Raw genomic sequence first — 22,632 nt, 5'->3', positions numbered from 1 at the left:
ACGTCTACAAAGATCTATGTAAGTGTAAGCATGACAGAAATACATACCTAAAACACAACCTTTTTCCATGTTTTAGTACAAATGACAAAATTTTGACATGAAGTGTATAATGTGTGAAGACTGAAGTCCAAATATCAAATAAGCACTTTCACAAAAGGTACTAATATAATAGAACAAGTGCGCTTTTATTCAAGACTATATTCGGAGAAAAAAATATCGCGTTAGTGTATGTTCTTGTAGCGGCTGCTTTGGTAGTACAGCGGTTAGAGCTGCCCTTGTCGATCAAACACAGGAAGCTCTGCAGTCTACTTGTGACTTTGCGTAGTAGAAAGATAAGTAAATAAATCAAGGTAAATAACATTCGATCTGGCTTTTATATTGGTAACACATAAATGTTTCTTATGTAAAGACCATCACAAAACTTAATCACAAACACGTTGGTGAGCTCTGTAAGCCGTGCTGTTTCGTTGAAGGACAGGTGAGGGGCAGACTGCTGGAAGAATGACGCATCTTTCGCCTTTACGCCTGGTGCAGCTGCGCTGTTCTTGTATGTGAGTGGACGTTTCTTGTGGGTAGGGCTTCTGTTCTCTTTCTCCGATCTAAGTTCACCACCATTATAGCTCATCTTTATTTGAAAACAGCAGTGTCAGATAAGGGCGAGTGTAAACGCGACTGAGAGAATAAAAAAAATGCTAACCTTTACAAGTACCATACATTTACACTAACTGTTACAGACTCAAATCAAATGTATGTTTTTATTGTATAATAGTAACAATAAGAGCAGCTCACTGTTCAAAACATTTATTCTGAGACTCGTGAAGACTCGAACTGGCAAGCTTTTGAATAGGAGTCTAACTGATACACTACCAAAGCCGTCACTAAAAGGATGTACACTAACGCAATTTTGTTTTCTCCGGTTATAGTCTTGAATAAAGGCACACTTGTTCTATTTGTACCTTTTGTAAATGTGCTTATTTGATATTTGGACTTCCGTCTTAGATTATACACTTCAGGTCAAAATTTTGTTGTTAGTACTAAAACATGGAATAAGTTTCTTTTAGATATGTGATCAACAATACAGCTCTAGGTACCTCACTCCCTGATAAACAAGGCATGAGCTGGGAGAGGTTTTTGCAGTTTCTGCGGTGGTGAGAGGATGGGATAGCAGGCTGCTTGCTCCTAGGGCTTATCGACACATTTACAAGACAAAAGATGCTGAATGGAGACGTTTGAGTGGATTTAAGATGGGCCGGAGTTTTTTCGTAAGCTTTGGTAATTCTAGTGTAACACAATAATGCTATCTCCATACTTCACTGCGTGGTATTACACAAAGCACAGACAGAATTAATTTTGTGTCATCATGTAAAACATAAGATGAAACTTTTCATGTTTTATTTTATTTATTTACTTATTTATAATGCTGAAGTACTGGAAGAACTGTGTGCGGTTTGGTTTTACTTCACTAGTAATTCTTTTTTTTCAGTATTTCTTTAATCTGTTGAAAGCTCTTTTGAATCATTACTACAGTTTCCCAGTATTCATTTAGGTCTTACTTTTTTCTTGAAGAGTTATAAGTTTAGTCTCATATTTCGTATAATATATTTTTTAACCATTTAGATCATTTCCTTAGTTTTTTCATTTTGCTTTTGGAATAGTTTTATAATAGTTTTAGTCCTGAATCAGTGTATCTCTAAAGTGACAACATCTATAATTTATAGCTACCAAGTATTTATTTTACCCTTCTGGATTTTCTAGGTGATTCCTCATTTCAACAAATCTGTTTTCTGTGAAGTCATTGTTCTGGTATGCATTTACTTGTTTTCATAGTTAATTTCAAATGTAATCATTTTGACATCATGGTTGCCCAAAGGATATATAATTTCTGTCCTTTTCATTCTGTTTTTACTGTTAGAAAAGATGAGATCTAGACAGGTGTTAAAACACATTTGAGACAAGTTAGCCAAGGAGACCATGGCTTCCAAGAAGCAATAATTTACTTTCTTTTTCTGTTTTTTCCACATTATGCTTTCCTATCAATATTTGTAAAGTTGAAAACCCGCTGTCACACACAAGCATATGGGAGGCACCTTGTAGCAGGTGCTACATGTGCTATTGTCCCATTGGCAGTTTGCTCCTCCTTATGGTGCATTTCAAGAAAAGTGGATACTGTAAATACACCTTTAAGGGGGAGGTCGTAAAACGGATAGGACGGTTGGTGCTGAAGATTTTAAAACTGGAAAAGGGGGGAGAGAGTGACATTGTGTGGTGGAGCAAAGGGAAGCGACAAGATAACGCTAAGAAATACACCTGCTGGAAAAAACTTTTTTTTTTGCTCACTCGGTGACACAAGGGAGACCCTTCTCTGAAGGTGGATTTTTTTTGGTTTTGCTGACAATTCTTTGGACCGGTAGGACTGAATTTTTTTGTTATCAGCTCGGTGGCCGGCCTATTCCGGGAGGCTTTCATTTTGTTCAAGAACAATTAAGACAGTCAACCTATTTGGAAAAACCATTTTTTCTTAAACAAGAACATCTTGTCCCTAAACTTGGAAAGGTGGTTTTGATGCTATGTTATGTACTAGTTTGTTTTTTGTCTATATGTAAAATATATATGTGTATATTTTTCCCTCTTCTTTATTTGTGGTATTGCTTATAGTTTAATGCTGAGTTGGGACATGTGGTGAGGGGTCAAACAAAACGATGAGCGTTGGGCACGTTGTCCCGAAAGATTTGCTCCAGCAGTTTTCTGATTGTGCGGCAACCCGGGGTTTAGTTGTTCTCCGGGGCAGCGGTATAACCTAAAGGGCCTGAAAGTGAACAACTCCATGCCAGACTTGGGAGTGGCAGAGTGTACAAACTCTTTTTCTCACTTCTTTGCAGACCAGTTATGGGAAATCCTGTCTGGCCCGGATGATGTCACTTCCGGTTCAGGGGCCACTGATGATGTCACTTCTGGCCTCAATGACACCACTTGCGGTTTTGGCCCCACTGATGACGTCACTTCTTCCTCTCTCCTTTAAAGCCGCCATCTTTATGCTATCGAGTCAGTTCTGTTGTGGACTTCAGTTTGTACACATCTGTACATTATTAATATCCATTTTGCTGGCAGGGATAATATACGGGAGGCTGCCCAAACCTTCTTATGGCTCTTTTTGTCATGTTTATGACACCCCATTTTCCCCACACCTTCTTTATCATACATCTCTCATTTGATTAAACAATATGGCATTGTATGAAATATCAAGATTGGGTGGTCTGTAGCAAACACCAAGCACTAAATCTCTAGATCTCTTCAATGCAAATCTTAACTCACATTGATTTTATACATGTACCTTTCTTCTAATTTTATGTTTTGACCCTGAACACTACTTTTTACATTGTACCACTTTTACTTTACCTTCGTTTGTTTTTAATGATGGATTTATTCACCTTGATCTATCATTCTGTAATTCCTATAATATTATAGTTCAGACCAGTACTGTTGCTTCTACTTCATGTATGTTTTCAATAGATCCTTACATTAAGGAGTAAATACAGTGGTGTGAAAAACTATTTGCCCCCTTCCTGATTTCTTATTCTTTTGCATGTTTGTCACACAAAATGTTTCTGATCATCAAACACATTTAACCATTAGTCAAATATAACACAAGTAAACACAAAATGCAGTTTTTAAATGATGGTTTTTATTATTTAGGGAGAAAAAATCCAAACCTACATGGCCCTGTGTGAAAAGTAATTGCCCCTTGTTAAAAAATAACCTAACTGTGGTGTATCACACCTGAGTTCAATTTCGTAGCCACCCCCAGGCCTGATTACTGCCACACCTGTTTCAATCAAGAAATCACTTAAATAGGAGCTGCCTGACACAGAGAAGGAGACCAAAAGCACCTCAAAAGCTAGACATCATGCCAAGATCCAAAGAAATTCAGGAACAAATGAGAACAGAAGTAATCGAGATCTATCAGTCTGGTAAAGGTTATAAAGCCATTTCTAAAGCTTTGGGACTCCAGCGAACCACAGTGAGAGCCATTATCCACAAATGGCAAAAACATGGAATAGTGGTGAACGTTCCCAGGAGTGGCCGGCCGACCAAAATTACGCCAAGAGCGCAGAGACGACTCATCCGAGAGGTCACAAAAGACCCCAGGACAACGTCTAAAGAACTGCAGGCCACACTTGCCTCAATTAAGGTCAGTGTTCACGACCCCACCATAAGAAAGAGACTGGCAAAAACGGCCTGCATGGCAGATTTCCAAGACGCAAACCACCGTTAAGCAAAAGAACATTAGGGCTCGTCTCAATTTTGCTAAGAAACATCTCAATGATTGCCAAGACTTTTGGGAAAATACCTTGTGGATTGATGAGACAAAAGTTGAACTTTTTGGAAGGCAAATGTCCCGTTACATCTGGCGTAAAAGGAACACAGCATTTCAGAAAAAGAACATCATACCAACAGTAAAATATGGTGGTGGTAGTGTGATGGTCTGGGGTTGTTTTGCTGCTTCAGGACCTGGAAGGCTTGCTGTGATAGATGGAACCATGAATTCTACTGTCTACCAAAAACTCCTGAAGGAGAATGTCCGCCATCTGTTCGTCAACTCAAGCTGAAGCGATCTTGGGTGCTGCAGCAGGACAATGACCCAAAACACACCAGCAAATCCACCTCTGAATGGCTGAAGAAAACAAAATGAAGACTTTGGAGTGGCCTAGTCAAAGTCCTGACCTGAATCCAATTGAGATGCTATGGCATGACCTTAAAAAGGAGGTTCATGCTAGAAAACCCTCAAATAAAGCTGAATTACAACAATTCTGCAAAGATGAGTGGGCCAAAATTCCTCCAGAGCGCTGTAAAAGATTCATTGCAAGTTATCGCAAATGCTTGATTGCAGTTATTGCTGCTAAGGGTGGCCCAACCAGTTATTAGGTTCAGGGGGCAATTACTTTTTCACACAGGGCCATGTAGGTTTGGATTTTTTTCTCCCTAAATAATAAAAAACATCATTTAAAAACTGCATTTTGTGTTTACTTGTGTTATATTTGACTAATGGTTAAATGTGTTTGATGATCAGAAACATTTTGTGTGACAAACATGCAAAAGAATAAGAAATCAGGAAGGGGGCAAATAGTTTTTCACACCACTGTAACCATCCTAATCCCACTGTTCATACAAAAAATAGATGGAAACTGGATCTGAAAGCCATGTCCATTATGTTGTTTTGTTATGCTGCTTGTACAAGATTAAATGAAAAAGTAAAGACAATTTGAAAATAACACGGTAACTACAATTGATTGAAGCTGACGCAACACATCACATTTGCAATGGCTTATGGGCAGTTCAAACACACAAGGTGCAGCACTCTGCCATTAATCTAGCTAATGGCTAACTGATTTGGATACCTTCAGACTTTACACAGCAAAAGCTATTATGTTTGTGGGCAGTATTTTGTGAAACGTGGCATGCCTTAAAATTCAAGGATGGAGTTAATAAAACAGAAAAATGTACATCAGCAATAGAATGCTGAGAGGACACATTGTATGGAGCCCTGGCTGCTGCCATACCTTCAAAAGATCCTTGTAGAGCTCAGGATATAGCATTGCCACTTCTGATTTCACGTCCTTGTCTAACACCAGAGAAAAAACAGGAAACATAGTGTAGATGGTGGAGTACCTGCGATCAGCAGAACATTTCACATTAGTTTAAAATATATTTTAAATAAAATAATTAACACATTAATAAAATCTATGTTGCATTGTAATAAAGCTGAACTCTAAAATTGTATAACGCATTTCAATGAATATGTCTGGATTATTTAAAACTCTTAAGCACCCGAAAAATATGAACTTGCAGCTGAAGCCTGATGCTAAAATAAAAGTGTTATGTATTCATTTCAGCTTGATTTATTGTAAGGCTTGACATAAAATGACAGCGAAAATGTAAATGCTTTACCATTTTAGCTAACCTTTTAAGAAAATTTACATAAGAACTGAATATTGTAGATCTAACTGCATCTGGTTCAGATTTGAGCATTTAATTGTAGCTCATATTAGATACAGTATGTTTAGAATAGAATTGCTATATACATTTGAGAATTTTGTTTATTTTTCTGCACAGAAAGATACTACTACAGTATTTTCTTACTATTTTGCTAAACATTGTATATTGTAAATTAAATGAAAGAGAATGTTCTTTTTTGTTTAAATTAATGTTTGGGAGACTACTTGGAGAGGAGCACACTCACTGTAACTATTCTGAGCAGCTTGCAGTATAAGATACAAAATACTATATAGTCATTACATTGGATAATCCCATGAATCAAGATTCTTTTGTGCTTCAATATGTCAGCTATCATTGTGCCATATCCCATAGCACTGCAAAGTTATACTATTTGGCACAAGGCACCCCCCCAGAAACATTTAGAGTCTAGCACCTAAATAAGTATTGCATGTGTCTCTGAAAACAAGTATTGCAGTTGCAGTTATATTTGAAAGAAATACATATTCACACACTAACACTTTATATCACTCTGAAACAATAAGCAAACAATTTGTACATGTATGTATTTTCATACCGAATTCTTCCAGTGCCGGGTTACTAGGGGTAGGTCGGTCAATGCCTTTGCTAGCATCCCTGGGCACAGAGCTAGTCATGCAGACACATATACCTAAACCAGTATTTCTAATCTGCCTCCCACATTTTCCCCGCAACCCCACCCAAGGGATGTACACAGCCTTGGAAGACTTTTTATTCTGTTTATAATTGTGCTTTCTTCAATCTACCTGAACTCCCAGCAACAGTTTCATTTAATTTCCTTTGTGAAGCTCAGAGGAAATAAAGCTCTGTTGGTGTGAAGGAGTTTAGGGGTTCCATGCTGGTCATCCCCATTTACTTTTTAAAGCAGAACAAAAACACTGAACAATGGTGTCAAAATAGAAAACAAAAGAAGCAGATGTAATTAACAGTGGCTATGAAAGGGTTAAAATTTATCAGGGAAGGCACTGTATATTAGATATATAAAAAAAAACCAGCTAAGGGGATAGATATATAGATAGATAGGAAGGAATGGCACTATATGATAGGCAGACAGGGAAGCTGCTATATAATAATAAAATTATTATTATTACTATATACTGTAGATAGACAGGGAGTTCAGGCAGAGCGACGAAGGTTAAAAAAGAAAAAAAAAAAAACATTTTCTCCCCAGCAGGGAATCGATCTCGGGTGTCTGAGGCACGGGAAGTCTGCTGTGCTCTGAGTCAGCAAATCTTACCGTTACACCACGGAAGCTGTTGTATCGTTCTTGAACCTTTTGTGAAAGTGTTTATTTGATCTTTGGACTTCAGGCTTCACACATTTTAGTTTAGTTTATGCCTACATTTTGTAACATTTATTACTAAAATATGAAAAAGTTTCTGTTTTAACAATGTGTTTACACAGATTACTGTAGAAACAGAACACACATGAAATGCGTGTTTTCCAAATAACGATCTATTATTTCCACTCTAAAACTCCACTTCACTCACAGATAATAAATCAAGGCATGAGCTGGGAGAATTTTGTGCACATTCTAAGTCGGTGGGGGGATGGAATAGCTGGCTGCTTGCAGCTTGTCTTTATCAGCACATTTAGATGACAAAAGACGCTGGCAGATAGGTAAAAATGGATTTAAGGTAGTCCGGATCTATGAGTTTTTTCGTAGGCTCTGGTAATACTAGTGTTAAAACATTTTCTTCCTCAGCTTTGCTGACTCTGTTTCTGATCTCTCTCTCACCATCTCTGTCATTTACATAAGAAAACCTATAAGTCCACACACCATTTAGCTTTAGACAATGTATCTCCCTTAAAAAAATAAAGAAGATATCACTTTTAGGTTTTCAGCTCTATGATCTATGAAAGCATCTGACACCTTGAACAACTACGTCAAAATAGACTCACTGTGAACACCCAAGCAATGCCTGTATGTATACATTTTCATTTTTATCTTTTAATAATTCAATATTTAATTTAACGATTCCATAGACAGAGAAGAGATCAAGCCCAAAACAACCCACTGGGTAAATCAAGCCAAAATGAAAATTTATTGCTAAGGTTTTGGTGGCCATAGCAGTATTTCTCAACCTTTCTGGTGTCACAACACACTTTCTCCCACGTAAGACTATTTGCGACCCACCCAGAGGGTGAGGGGATGGGGTGCTTGGCCTTCCTTGGTGAATCAAGTGCAATTATCAGGTGGAGAGATCCCCCACATTGTGAATCAAACACAATCGTAAGAGACATTCTCCTTTGCCGAAGCCATGATCAACAAAGTATGATTGACAAAGATGGGGGATTAGGTGGTAGACCAAGTGTAACTGTCAAAGTTACAACTCACCATGACCCACTACCATTATAAACAATGCCAACTCACGACCTAATGGTAGCAGCCTGCAACCTAACCCAGTGTTTTGGAAACACTAGCCTAAAGGACTTCTAGGATAAAAAAAAATTGCCCTAGCAAATCTCGTAAAGTCTTTTCATCAAAACTCATTAGAAAAATGTGAAGGTGAGTAAAAATATTTTTAATCTTAATTACTGCTGCAGATCTTGAAATTAACTAAAGTAGCCCTTAAGTAAAACAGGACCAATTTCTAAGGTTCTTGAGTAGTGAACGGGGTGTAGATGTCAATAACCACTTCCTTTGTTTTGCTGATGTTGAGCATCTTTCTTTGCACAAAGAAACACAATTTTCTACCTGACTCCTATACTCTGTCTCATCTCCATCGTCAATACATCTGATTAGTATAAAATCCAAGGTAAATCCCTGTGACATGACATGATGTATATCAATGACAAGCTAGTCTAGTCTCAGAACACAGGAACTATATAAGAAAGGGAACAGCAGACTGCATTCATTAAATGTGGGTAATGACTCCATTACATAATTTACAACTCTATGGCATTGATGACTAGTGTCATTTTCTATGCTGTGGTTTCATGGGTCTGCAACATCATATTAAGAAAGGCCCACAGAATCATCAAGCTAATTAAAAAGGCAGGCTTAGATATGGGTAGCACTCTGGACCCCTTGGAGGTAGTAAAGGAGTAGAGAATGGAGACGAAATTGATGGCCTTTTGAAACAATACTGCATATCCTTTCTTTTACACATTGAGGAATTTTAGACATTTTATTTTTCAGTAGAAATGTGTCAAGAAACGTAACTGAGGCTCCTTTATATTTACAGAAATAGGTCTTTAAAGCGACTATGACTGCTTTTTTATATTTATTCAAGTAAATTTTTTCTTGTTTTTTGTAATGTATACTTACACTTAACGTATATACTCGCGTAAAAGTCGGGTCTTGAAACCTGAAAAATCGATCATAAAATCAGACCCCAACTTATACTCCCATTCAGAATGCAAGAAAATCTTCTTGCCTCCTCCAATCTCTCTTCAGTTTCTCAGACACATCGAATTTTGTTGCAGCAGTGCATTTACTAATTTCTTTCGCCACTTCAACGACTTTTAATTCAAAACCAGCTTCATATTTTCTTCTGATCAAATGCTCCATCATAGATGCTCTTACGATAAAGGTGCATATCGGTGTGAGATACAAAAAACCACACAAAACAGTGCAAATGTTGCTTTGGAATAATTTGGGTATTACTGTGTGGTCACATAGGCACAATACATAGGAAAAAAAAAGGCAGTGTGCTCCGTGGTTACTCTCTCAGGTGGACGTTAGCATATCATAATCTCTTGGGCCAAGAGCGTGAGTTTTCCACATTTGACTTATATGACCGACATTATAAAATACCAGAAATTATATGGTAAAATCAAGTTCTGACTTACCTGCGAGTATATATAGTAATAAGTTTATCTTTTTACTTCCTGTTTTGCTGTTACTGTGCATGTTGGGAATTTGTGCTGATAGAAGAGGCAGTGGGGTGGTAAGTGAAAGTGAAAACTGAGGTACAAGGTGGTTTTTCAGACTACTCTTTTTATCCTTTCTTATTTTCAATAGCAATTTTACTTTTCTTTCTAAGTACTGCAGAAAATGGCCTAGCATGAAGTTAAACTTATTTCACAGGACTTTATTCCTTTAGAGAGTGGAGTGTTGGCCATGGAAGAAGTAATAAGATATGAGAATATTATGTCTGCCTCTCAGAGAGGTGAGTTGACTGTATGTTTTTTTATTGCCTTGACAATATGGTGTTGATCTTGTGGAAATATTTGTTTAGTTAATGACTTATTTTTGCAGGTGTATCTTTTGGCAACTCCAGCTTATAAAGCCATTCTGTCAAATGAACCAAGTTTCTTCAAAAAAATTCAGTTCAAAAAAGAGAATTCACACATCATGGATGACTTGTTTAAAAAATAAATGTATATCCCACTGGGATACAAATCTCCAGCAATAAAACTGTTCTAAATGATGGTGATTAACCAAATGGATGATAGTCTAAATATTACTATATATTTTAGGATGGATGGTCATGAATAATTTTTGCTTTATGAGATGAAATCAGATGTTTAGGTTATGAAAGTAGATGGCATTTGTTAAAAAAAAAAACAGTAAAGATGAATTGGACATCGACTCACGATGAGCAAGAAAATGAAGGTGAACAAATAAAAGTGTAAAGAAGGCACCATGAAAATTGGCAGGAGTAGACAGTGAGGGTGTTGATGTTCATGGGAACAGTACCAACAACATATCCTTAAGGGGAGAAGACGACAGCAGGGTTACAGCAGCAGTTTTGTACGTTGAATAAGAAATCATGTGATGTTTGATACAAATTGAAGTAGGAGGAAATATAGATTCAACAACTAGCAACACTTTAAACAACATGCTTGAAAGCATCAAAATATGGTCAAAGGAAAATCCGTGACAAACCATAGTAAAATGATGGAGTGCCCATCTGCCATGGAAGGAAAGGGCTCTCCGTCCGCTTTACCCTTTGCAGCTCTGCCATTGCAGCTGTAGTAACAGAGGAAGACTCGGTTGTGTTGACTCAGAGTGAGGATGAGCAAGGCAGTAGTTTTTGAACAGATGGGATCTGTTCTGCCATGATGGGTTACATCTGAAATGGAGGGGCACCAATATGTTGTGGAGGCATATGAGTAGGTAGTTGAGGACTATTTAAAAAAGGGTATGGGGTAGGAGCTTAGGACAGGCCAGTTTTAGAACTGCACATGAAAGAACAAACGATAGTGTAAAAATACAAGTGCATAGTAATGTAAATTCTAAGTGTTTACATACATAAGTAAAATGAGTAACATTAAAGATAGCGTATCTGTTTTCTGATTGGTACTATTCAGGTCATAAAATGATTTCTTCAGAATGTCACATATATTGTCTCTTTCTTTCAGGTGTGTAATAGGAACCAAAGCATAGAGAGATGTGTGTACATTGCAACAGGTACATTTGTAAATGTAGGAAGGACAGTCCTTACGTGTGTGAACTATTAACATTTGAATCTGATGATTGCATACAGCGCTGAACTGACCTCTCTGTACTGTTCTTTCCTCTGCATGTCCTGGAGTACAAAAGAAACACCACCATACAGCAACATGTGGTAACTGGCAAAATTGGGGGGGTGGAAGGGGATTATGGGGAAACACGCGGTCACTGATTACACACAAGATGTTAGGCAAATGAATATGAATAATATGAATAATGTTGCATCCGTGCCACAATGTTTTCCAAAATGCACTATACAGGTCATAAAATGAGTTATGCCAAATATCATATATACCTATGTCTCTTTTTTTTGTCAGTGCGGCTTTGACATCATAGACCATAAGGCACATACTAATTCAGCGTGGGCAGGAACACTCAATACAACTGAATAAAAAAAAAATTCAAGTGACAGTGAGATACAAAGAAGGCAGATTCACCAGCATTTGTGTGTCAGCTTTTATCCCTCCAGATCAGAGAATGTTCAGTTCCATTGCCTCAAAACACCAATCACATCTACATTTATTCCCAGTTTCAAATAAAAACTAACAGCATCAGATTCCTAGGGCAGTAGTATTTATCGTGATCGTAACCGAGAGAATAAAAGTGAAAAGAAAAAAAAAAAAAAAGGTAACTTTCATAAGTACTATAAATGTTCAACATTTATTATAGACACAAACCAAATGTATGTGTGTACTGTATAATATTAACAATAAGAGCAGCTCATCTTACCGCTACGCCATGGAAGCTGTTGTCTTATCCTTGAACCTTTTGTGAAAATGTTTATTTGATCGTTGGACTTCAGGCTTCACACATGATATACTTTATGCCCACATTTTGTCATTTACTACTAAAATATGAAAAATGTTTCTGTTTTAACAATGTGTTTACACAGATTATTGTAGAAACGGAACACACATGAAATGCATGTGTTCCAAATAACGATCTATTATTTCCACTCTAAAACTCCAGCACTTCACTCCCAGATAATCAAGGCATGAGCTGGAAGAACTCTGTGCACGTTCTGCAGCGGTGGGGGGATGGAATAGCAGGCTGCTTGCTACTTGTCTTGATCGGCACATTTACAGGACAAAAGACACTGACGGAGAGGAGTGAATGGATTTAAGGTGGGCAGGATCTATGAGTTTTTTTGTAGGCTCTAATAATTCTAGTATTAAGGATAAGATTGAGTAATACATGGCAAGAACATAAGTTTTACTGAACAGTCAGGTCATGTTTACCAACATGGTGGAATTCTACGAGGAAGCAACAAAAGGGTATGATCAAACTGGAGCATATGATATTATTTATCTGAACATTCAGAAAGCATTTGATAAGGTGCCACATGAGAGGTTGGGCATCAAACTAAAAGAAGTGGAGGTTTAGGGTGTGGCGTGTTGATGGATGCAGAATTGGATCAGGCACAGGAAGCAGAGAGTTATAAACCCTATCTGAATTGGCCGATGTTAAGAGTGGTGTCCCTCAGGGGTCAATGCTAGGGTCGCTGTTGTTTTTAATATATATATTTTTTTATATATATATATATATATATATGAACTAGGGGGCTCCACCCCCTGCTCGCTTCGCTTTCTCACCCTCGTGTTTGGTTTACCGGATGTACAATTTAAAGAGATTGTCATTTTCATGGGAATTGTTACATATGCATTATTTTCACTTTTACTTTAAAAACGTTTGTAAAAACAATACTTGTCCTTTATTTCCGGCCCTGCGTGTGGTTACATCTCTTTCTCACCAGACGTATAATGCTGCTCACGTTGTGAAGGGGGGGTGCGGCTGAACGCATGCTAAGGATATGCCGTCGGATCATCTGTTGTCTTTTTGGTGCTTGCGAGCATATGATGTGTGTCTGCCAAAAGCAATCCAACAACTGCTAGGTTAGATGTCCGTGGACTTGTTTTAAATGATGGCTGACTACCTTTGTCTCGCATGACATTGTAAAAACAATAATTGTCGTTTATTTCCAGCCACGGGCATGGTTAAATCTCTTTCTTGCAGGACGTATAACGCTGCTCGCGTTGTGAAGGGAGGGGCAGCTGCTGTCACGCTGCCCTTTGATCATTTTAAGGGCTGTACAGCTGCTGTCCATTTTTGCCACTTCGTGTCTCTGCTGCTTGTGTTGTGCTTCTCCAGGATCATAAATATACACCTGACTGAATTGTGTTTTCTTTGAAATTAAACTTGTTGTTGCTTTAACTGTTGTGGGACCACAGATTCTCATAGCGTATGGTCCATTATTGTGTAAATCTACGTTTTGTGCACTGAATGATGCGAATGCAAATAGACTGCTTTCTGCTCTTTGCCTTTTATTTCTGACCTCGCTTTGTCCTGCTATTTTTTCATCTACACCTGGTCCTGATAATTAATTTCCTTTTGTTTGCACTAATGCAATCTTTTAGTCGTCGACGTTTCATTTATGTATATTTAATGTCCTTTATACGCTTTATATGCAGGCCGCTGTATCTGTATGCGCTGCATGCCTTTACACTACTGATTTTTTTTGCTGGCCATGCTCTGATATTTCTTGTAAGTAGGGCGTGTCTTGCAAGAATCTCATGTTCTATATCACCGTGAGACGCTCTGTGGCCATTCTATTTTGTCTTGCGGGTCTTTTATTTGTCTTTTATTTGTCTTCTGTGATCTTAACGTGAAGATCACGTATCGTCTCCTAGTCATTCCCTTCAACAGGATTTTTTTTTTTTTTTTACAACAGATAATGTGGATAGGAATAGAAGTAACACAGTGGTTAAGTTTGCAGATGATATCAAGGTACATGGATTGGCATAAAGTGGTGTGAAAAACTATTTGCCCCCTTCCTGATTTCTTATTCTTTTGCATGTTTGTCACACAAAATGTTTCTGATCATCAAACACATTTAACCATTAGTCAAATATAACACAAGTAAACACAAAATGCAGTTTTTAAATGATGGTTTTTATTATTTAGGGAGAAAAATCCAAACCTACATGGCCCTGTGTGAAAAAGTAATTGCCCCCTTGTTAAAAAATAACCTAACTGTGGTGAATCATACCTGAGTTCAATTTCCGTAGCCACCCCCAGGCCTGATTACTGCCACACCTGTTTCAATCAAGAAATCACTTAAATATGAGCTGCCTGACACAGAGAAGTAGACCAAAAGCACCTCAAAAGCTAGACATCATGCCAAGATCCAAGGAAATTCAGGAACAAATGAGAACAGAAGTAATTGAGATCTATCAGTCTGGTAAAGGTTATAATGCCATTTCTAAAGCTTTGGGACTCCAGCGAACCACAGTGAGAGCCATTATCCACAAATGGCAAAAACATGGAACAGTGGTGAACCTTCCCAGGAGTGGCCGCCAACCAAAATTACCCCAAGAGCGCAGAGACGACTCATCCGAGAGGTCACAAAAGACCCCAGGACAACGTCTAAAGAACTGCAGGCCTCACTTGCCTCAATTAAGGTCAGTGTTCACGACTCCACCATAAGAAAGAGACTGGGCAAAAACGACACAAACCACTGTTAAGCAAAAAGAACATTAGGGCCCGTCTCAATTTTGCTAAGAAACATGTCAATGATTGCCAAGACTTTTGGGAAAATACCTTGTGGATTGATGAGACAAAAGTTGAACTTTTTGGAAGGCAAATGTCCCGTTACATCTGGCGTAAAAGGAACACAGCATTTCAGAAAAAGAACATCATACCAACAGTAAAATATGGTGGTGGTAGTGTGATGGTCTGGGGTTGTTTTGCTGCTTCAGGACCTGGAAGGCTTGCTGTGATAGATGGAACCATGAATTCTACTGTCTACCAAAAAATCCTGAAGGAGAATGTCCGGCCATCTGTTCGTCAACTCAAGCTGAAGCGATCTTGGGTGCTGCAACAGGCCAAAATTCCTCCAGAGCGCTGTAAAAGACTCATTGCAAGTTATCGCAAATGCTTGATTGCAGTTATTGCTGCGAAGGGTGGCCCAACCAGTTATTATGTTCAGGGGGCAATTACTTTTTCACACAGGGCCATGTAGGTTTGGATTTTTTTTTCTCCCTAAATAATAAAAATCATCATTTAAAAACTGCATTTTGTGTTTACTTGTGTTATATTTGACTAATGGTTAAATGTGTTTGATAATCAGAAACATTTTGTGTGACAAACATGCAAAAGAATAAGAAATCAGGAAGGGGGCAAATAGTTTTTCACACCACTGTATAATCTAGAATCTTGAATGTTACAGAGGGACATGGACAGCACAAAGACTTAATCAGATTTGTGGCAGATAAAATTTAATGTAAGGATATGTAAAATATTATTTGTAGGAAGTAAAAATGCTAGGTTTGAATACACAATGGGAGGCCTGAAAATCCAAAGTATACCTTATTCAGAAGTATTTAGGAGTTGTAGTGGACTCTATGCTATCAACTTACCAACTGTGTTCAGAAGTCATTAAGAAGGCAAACATAATGTTAGGTTATATAGCATGATGTGTAGAGTACAAGTCCAATAAGATTATGCTCAAGCTTTATAATGCATTGGTGATGCCTCATCTTGAGTACAGTGTGCAATTGTGGTCACCAGATTACAAAAATGACACAGAAGTGCTAGAAAAATTTCACAAAAGAGTGACTAGGCTGATTCCAGGGCTATAGGGGATACATTATGAGGAAAGAGTTAAAACACCTGAGTCTTTTCAGTTTAAGCCAAATTAAGAGGAGACATGACTGAAGTATTTAAAATTATGAAGGGAATTAGTACAGTGGATCGAGACTGTTATTTAAAAATGAGTTCATCAAGAACACAGGGACACAGTTGAAAACTTGTTAAGGGTAAATTTAATAGAAAGAGTAGTAAGTTTTTCTTTCCACAGAGAACCATAGACATATGGAATAAGCTACCAAGTAGTGTGGTAGACAGTAGGACTTTACTTTAGGAGAATTACAGTGCATCTGGAAAGTATTCAAAGTATTCACAGCACATCACCTTTTCCACATTTTGTTATGTTACAGCCTTATTCCAAAATGGATTAAATTCATTTTTTTCCTTAGAATTCTACACACAACACCCCATAATGACAACATGAAAAAAGTTTACTTGAGGTTTTTGCAAATGTATTAAAAATAAAAAAACTGAGAAATCACATGTATATAAGTATTCACAGCCTTTCCTCAATACTTTGTCAATGCACCTTTGGCAGCAATTACAGCCTCAAGTCTTTTTGAATATGATGCCACAAGCTTGGCACACCAATCCTTGGCCAGTTTCGCCCATTCCTCTTTGCAGCACCTCTCAAGTTCCATTAGGTTGGATGGGAAGCATCGGTGCACAGCCATTTTAAAATCTCTCCAGAGATGTTCAATCGGATTTAAGTCTGGGCTCTGGCTGGGCCACTCGAGGACATTCACAGAGTTGTCCTGAAGCCACTCCTTTGATATCATGGCTATGTGCTTAGGGTCGTTGTCCTGCTTAAAGATGAACCGTCAACCCAGTCTGAGGTCAGGAGCGCTCTGGAGCAGGTTTTCATCCAGGATGTCTCTGTACATTACTGCAGTCACCTTTACCTTTATCCTGACTAGTCTCCCAGTCAAGGTTATTATAGTTTTGCCTTTTTATATTAGTTTTTATTTCTATATTTTTTCTGACCTTACTTGGAAATTCAGTTTAGTTTTAGTTTTCCTTCATCGTGTATTTTTAGTTTTAGTTTAGTTTTTATTTCTCAAAGACATTTCTATTTTATTTTTATATCTATTAGTTTCAGTTTTAGTAATTATGACATGGAGCTCCTACGGAGTTTAGTTTTGTCTCACAATCAGACAGAACTGTACACTTAAGGTTTGGACACGAGTTTAATGTTAGTGGAAGCTTACTGCACTACATGGTTTACAAACAGGTTTTGATTTTGTCTGATAAAAACAAGCATAATCCAAACCAAATAGTGAATATGAACAATTTTATAAGTTTTAAAATATTTTCTCATGAAAATCACGGGGGCTTAGGAAGAACAGGACTCTTAGACTTGAATCAGTGTGCAGACCCCACCTAGTATTATTGAGGGAAACAAATAACAGCAAACATGCAGTGTGAAGGTTAGGGGCAGTGAGACTTGAATAGCCCAACATAAAGGACAGTAAACCCATAATGAGCAGAGCAAGAGCAGGTAATAGGAGTACGGATTGGCATAAAACGACAGAGATAGCATCTGAGAGTAAGAACAATATATACATTATCTAAACCTGTTTATCCAGAGCAGGATTTTAGGAAACCTGGAGCCTACTGCAGCAGGTTTGGATGCAAGGCAGGAAAAATCCCGGTATGCAATGAGGTTGATGTTAAGAACAAAAAGAATATGATATTTCAACTATCTATATTGACAGACAGAGAGAAACATGAAAAAAGGAAGACAAATATTTTAAAATATAATTGTGCTAATGGATTACTTTCACAATATCAGGTATTTTGAGTTGAGAATATGAACTAAAAAAGATAAATGAATAAATATAGAATAAATACATAAAACCCCATAGTATGTTTAGTTTTTCATCACTTGGCAGACTCTCTTAGCCTACCTACCTTTGTTTGTGTCGCTTCATTGTTAAACAATGTTTTAAAAGCAAAAGTGATTGGTCAGCAACAATATGCTGATCTTGTATGATGACCTAGTTAGTCGCTCAATCAATGCCGTTTTATTTTAAAAAACCAGGAGTGGTCGCCCGTATACTTTCTTGTATACTTGGATATGGGGATGGATATTTGAGGTGTAAACCACAAGAAAATTATTATATTTTTATATTATGTACGTTAAGGAATCGTCAACAACAAATCAAATCAAATTAATAATATATTGAACAATTATTATAAAAGTAAAGTTGAATAAATCGGACTCTGCAGCTGCATGAATAAAAAAAATGTGTTCAGGTAAAGTACCACTTCCGGGTGATGTATTTGGCCCAAATACACATCTACAATTGTAGTGTAACAACCACATGCCGAATTTCATCCATCTATCTAGTTGCGTTTATGAGTTATTGTGTTTATATACACACAGACACACTTGCACACACATACCATTTAAAAAAAACGGTATTTTTGGACTCTGGTAGGTCTATAACGTCAAGATTCATCAAAATATCGAGGTTGAATGTTTTCATGATTATTTTACTTTTTCTATACCTTGTATATGAGAAAGTAAACACAATTTCTCCTGTGCGAAGTGGCAGGTGAATTGCTGTCGACAAAAAGCAGTCACGTGAGAAATAAACTGAAACGTTACCCACTTGTGATTTTTCTGTCCATATGGTAAAATGTTTTGTTGACCAGCACATTCTGATTTCAGCCGTTTCAATTACATCTTGATACACAACAAGCGCAAATAAAGGCAGCACGTGAATTGCTTTCTATTTCACACGCTTTACACACCTGTATTCAGCTTGCTCTGTCACCGCAAATTCTGTTTTAGAGTTAAACCTACAAAGGTTAAAGACTAACGGCAAGAATATTCATTCAAAAACGAAAACTAAAAATATTTTAGTAAATTACAAGCAGAATACCCGCGCTTCGCAGCGGAGAAGTAGTGTGTTAAAAGAAGTATGAAAAAGAAAAGCAAAAATTTTTAAAATAACGTAACATGATTGTTAATGTAATTGTTTTGTCATTGATATGAGTGTTGTTCTCATATCTATATCTATATATATATATCTATATATATATATATATATATATACTAATAAAAGGCAAAGCCCTCACTCACTGACTCATCACTAATTCTCCAACTTCCCGTGTTGTGCTCAATGTACCTGTACTTTTTAAAACGTTAATGTTTTACTGTTTAATAACTTATACACTATATTTTATTATTTTTCCCTTGCACTCAGTGACCAAAGCTATACACACACATATAGACACATACAAACATACACACAAGTATAGGTATGTATGTGTAGATATATATATCTATACTAATAAAAGGCAAAGCCCTCACTCACTCACTCACTCACTCACTCACTCATCACTAATTCTCCAACTTCCCGTGTGGTAGAAGGCTGAAATTTGGCAGGCTCATTCCTTACAGCTTACTTACAAAAGTTGGGCAGGTTTCATTTCGAAATTCTACGCCTAATGGTCATAACTGGAAGGTATTTTTCTCCATTAACTGTAATGGAGTTGAGCTGGAATGACGTAGGGGGGCGGAGTTTCGTGTCACATCACGCCTCCCACGTAATCACGTGAACTGACTGTCAACGCAGTGCGTAGAAAACCAGGAAGACCTCCAAAAAGCACTTAAGAAAACATGCATTATATAATTGAGAAGGCAGCAAAACAATAAGAAGCGAGCGAGTGACATATACTACCATATTCATGAGTGCTGCTACCTCGCAAAGAAAGCAAGGTGTAAACCTAAACTTTAAATTAAGTTCATAGACAGGCTACGCTGGCGTTTCACATGCCCACAGGTAATGGGGATACAAGTTTAATGAGAGGACGCAGGATATAAACGAGAGTTTTGATCACTTTGTAACTAAGCTAAAATTGTAGGTGAAGGGGTGTGCTTATGCAAATTCGAGACTGTGTTTGTGGGGATTGACAGTTAAGGCGGGTGGGGGAGTCACGTCATCATCTCCCTCCCATTCATCTCATTTCGCTCTGAGCTGAGCTCCGCGGCTAACGCCGTCTTCCGAAGCAACTTCGTCAGACTGCCACCAAATACTCACAGAAAAATCCACAAGTTAATACACACGCTGTCTCTAGAGTTTCTCCACACTGAATCCTCCAGGCACTACTTACAAAAGGTTACATTGACAATCGTGTTACGTTATTTTTAAAATCTTTCCTTTTCTTAGCACAAGCACAGCTGAGAAGCTTCGATGCACGTGCTCCATAACGTTAAAAAAATAATGCATTTAATCACACTTTGCATTACAAGCAAAGGGAGCTTTTGTCAATGCATGATTTCCTGGTACACCGATTACATTGATCAGCGCATCCCGATTCATTTTACCCTCGCACCACCTTAGTTTGAGAAGAAGTATGAAAAATATGAGGTTAACACAGAAAAACAGATCACCAATTCAAGCTTTATGAATAATCGATTCGCCATCAATAATTGTTTTGGTAAAGCCATCCTCCTTCCATTTTATAATTTTTCCGCCATTAGCCATGATTAAATGAACGGTAAATAAAGTAAGAGCAAAGCGAGGGTGACTTATTTAGGCAGGCATATATATGACAGCAACACTCATGACAATGTCAATCATGTTACGTTATTATTAAAATGTTTCCTTTTCTTTTCATTACTTCTTTAACACACTACTTCTCCGCTGCGGCGGGGTATTTTGATATATATATAATATATGAATGACCTCCAAAGAGCGCTGAGACTTTTGATATCATGAAAGTGTCTGCAAAAACTGTGGTCTCCTGCCCAGCAAAAGTCGAGCAGCCAGCGCGCTTGCATAGCTGTGCCAGCCTTTGAGACACTGACTCCGCTTCTGCCTTAAGTCAAAGTGAGCACTTTTAATTTTTTCATCCTCCCCTGCGCTATATAGCCCAGACAAGTGCAAACACGGACCCCTTTTCTACACCACGGCAAAATAATATTAAGGCGATTCACACTTTCTTTTGCACGTATACGATTATGAGGTCCTCACCTCGGATTATGAAGACACGCACACGAAGTGGAGGACTGACAGTGCCATCACAGCCGATTAATGGCGGGGACGCCTCACCAGTCTACACAAGACCCACCGCGACTGTCCCCAAAAGGCGATCATAACGCCAGCGAACACATCTCTCTATACTATATAAAAGAAAAAGGCAACTTTCCTTTCTTTACACCTTTTTCCTTTTATCCCAAACCAAAGCCTTTCTCTCTTAACACTGCAGAGGACACAAAACTAATTTTCTTTAAATGCCGGTAAGGCACATTACCAGAGGCACAAATTTGAACGTTCACATAGAAAATGTAATTTCTATACCACAGCCGTCGTGTAGCGCCTTTCAAAAGGGATCTACTACCGAGAGATGATCCATATACATTTTAGCTGCTGTTAGTTACTTACCTGTTGTGTTACACAGTCTTTAAAATGTAGTTTACCCAAACCACTCCAGTAGTGCTCAATGTACCTGTACTTTTAAAACGTTAATGTTTTACTGTTTAATAACTTATAGACTATATTTTATTATTTTTCCCTTGCACTCAGTGACCAAAGCTATACACACACATATAGACACATACAAACATACACACAAGTATATGTATGTATGTGTATATATATATATCTATACAAATAAAAGGCAAAGCCCTCACTCACTCACTCACTCATCACCATCACTAATTCTCCAACTTCCCGTGTGGGTGGAAGGCTGAAATTTGGCAGGTTCATTCCTTACAGCTTCCTTACAAAAGTTGGGCAGGTTTCATTTCGAAATTCTACGCGTAATGGTCATAACTGGAAGCTGTTTTTCCATTTACTGTAATGGAGATGAGCTTGAACGCCGGGGAGTTTCGTGTGACATCATCACGCCTCCCACGTAATCACGCAGTACATAGAAAATCAGGAAGACCTCAAAAAGCGCTGAAGAAAACATGCATTATATAATTGAGAAGGCAGCGAAACAATAAGAAGCGAGCGAGTGACATATACAACCATATTGATGAGTTCTGCTACTTCGGAAACAAAGCACGATGTAAACCTACACTTTAAATTAAGTTCATAGACAGGCTGCGCTGGCGTTTGTAATTTAGTGCCTGCCCATATAAGGCCGTCCGTCAGCGGCAATCCAATAGCAAACTCCACTAAATATTCACGGGTTAAGGACTGTGCTTATGCAGAGGAAGATGAGATGGTCAGCGTGGTGTTTGGCACAAACTCAGCGAAACTGCGAGAGAAAGTTTTAAGTGCCAGGACTAAGGTAACATTAAATACAGCCATGGACATAGCACGAGATGGCACCAGCACAACTGGGAACTTCGATGCATGTACACCGAGCGGCTCACATGAACTGGCGCAGTGCACAGATAAAAGCAACAGTTCCAAAGAGCTGAACAAAACCAATTACACAATTGAAAAGGCAGCAAAAAGCATATTCATAAATGCAGCTACTGTGGAAACAAAGCACACGGTGGAAAAAGTCAATGTCCCGCTAAAGGAAGACAGTGTAAAAAACCCGTGCATGCAGTGTGTCAGGTCTCGGATAAAGAAGAAGACGAGCTGTTTATT

At 38.0% G+C, this 22,632-nt stretch overlaps 1 pseudogene; it reads right to left on the bottom strand.

Moving 5' to 3' along the window:
- LOC120515186 overlaps positions 1–22,632 on the bottom strand; it is a 125,463-nt pseudogene that overhangs the window by 55,102 nt on the left and 47,729 nt on the right.

This window comes from Polypterus senegalus, chromosome 14 (genome assembly GCF_016835505.1).
Source record: "Polypterus senegalus isolate Bchr_013 chromosome 14, ASM1683550v1, whole genome shotgun sequence".
Lineage (NCBI taxonomy): Eukaryota > Metazoa > Chordata > Cladistia > Polypteriformes > Polypteridae > Polypterus > Polypterus senegalus.
This window is presented reverse-complemented; position numbering and strand designations above follow the sequence as displayed.